We start from the raw sequence: 1,311 nt of genomic DNA on the forward strand, positions 1-1,311 counted from the left end.
GATATCCAAAAAAATTCCAGTCATATGCACACCACTATATACAAACACATAATTAATTTTACAAACTATAAATTATTAATAAGTAGTTTATAAATAATACGGTCCATATCATTGGTATGTCCAAATAATTAAACCTATAAAATAACAGCAAGTAGAAAATTGATCAAATAGTTATGAGCTTGAGCCATTGCACGACTTGTTTGAGCAACTTTGAAGTCAGTTTAACAAAAAATTTTGTTAAAACTTTTTCCATGAGGAGTTTTCCTACAACGACTCGCTGCATTGGAAGTAATAGAGAGTGGAGGGAAGCATTAGGAAATGATGCATTTTTTCTCAACTTGCTTTCCTCTAATTTGCTTCTCTATTGTCTTTGTACCTAAAATATGGCCATATGTATTTAGGGAAGGTTTACACATATTCAAGGTATAAAAATTCACGAGATTTGAAGGCTCATATCAGCAAGTTGAGCAAAGCCACCCGCCAAAGTGATTGAGATAAGCTTGTCTGCCATAGTGGTGAGGCAAGGCCCACCTGTCCAAGTGGTCAAGCAAAGGCTCAGGTGGTCAAGCAAAGCCCACATACCATTTGTCGAGCTAAGCCCACATGTCGAAGTGATGGACCTAAGTTGGGGGCATACATGTCATTGAAGTAAATCATCATTACATAAGATTATATGATTCCATCCTAATTGATGGCACCACTTGACTTTCACAGCTCGATCTTTTCATCAAGACACCGCGGATAAGTGTGGTACTTAAGAAAATATAATTTTATATTTCTTTTCTCTCATATATAATAGGAAGATCAAATGGGATTGAAATGACTCTCTACTTCCAATCTCACTCTCCCATTCTCTCTCCCTCTAAAAGCTAAACTCACAATCTCTCTATCTTAGCCTGCATTTGGGCCACCGTTTTGGGGTTTTACATTTTCAAAATGCTATTTTACGTGTTTGCCAGTCGGCTTTTTGACTCTTTTCAGTGTCAGTTGTCTATGGAATGGAGAAAGTGGGAACGCGGGAAACTTATGCGTTCCACGGTGGAGGCTCTATTTCGGTTGCAAAATCCCGTAGCTACCCCTTCAAAAATGTCGTTATCCCCCCCATGTCCTCGATAATACCCTTGATTCATCTTCTCTCCCCCCAACATTATTCTCTTCCACTGCAATTTTATGGCAAAACTCGACACTTTTGTTCCCATCGTCGTCGTCTTGTTTCTGCATGTACAATGCCTCCCCTTTTCTTTGTTCTTGTGGTTTGATTTTGGTATTTCATTATTTTGTTACTTCATTTAACTATGTATTTCTCATTTT

This window comes from Phalaenopsis equestris, unplaced genomic scaffold, assembly GCF_001263595.1.
Source record: "Phalaenopsis equestris unplaced genomic scaffold, ASM126359v1 Scaffold000293, whole genome shotgun sequence".
Lineage (NCBI taxonomy): Eukaryota > Viridiplantae > Streptophyta > Magnoliopsida > Asparagales > Orchidaceae > Phalaenopsis > Phalaenopsis equestris.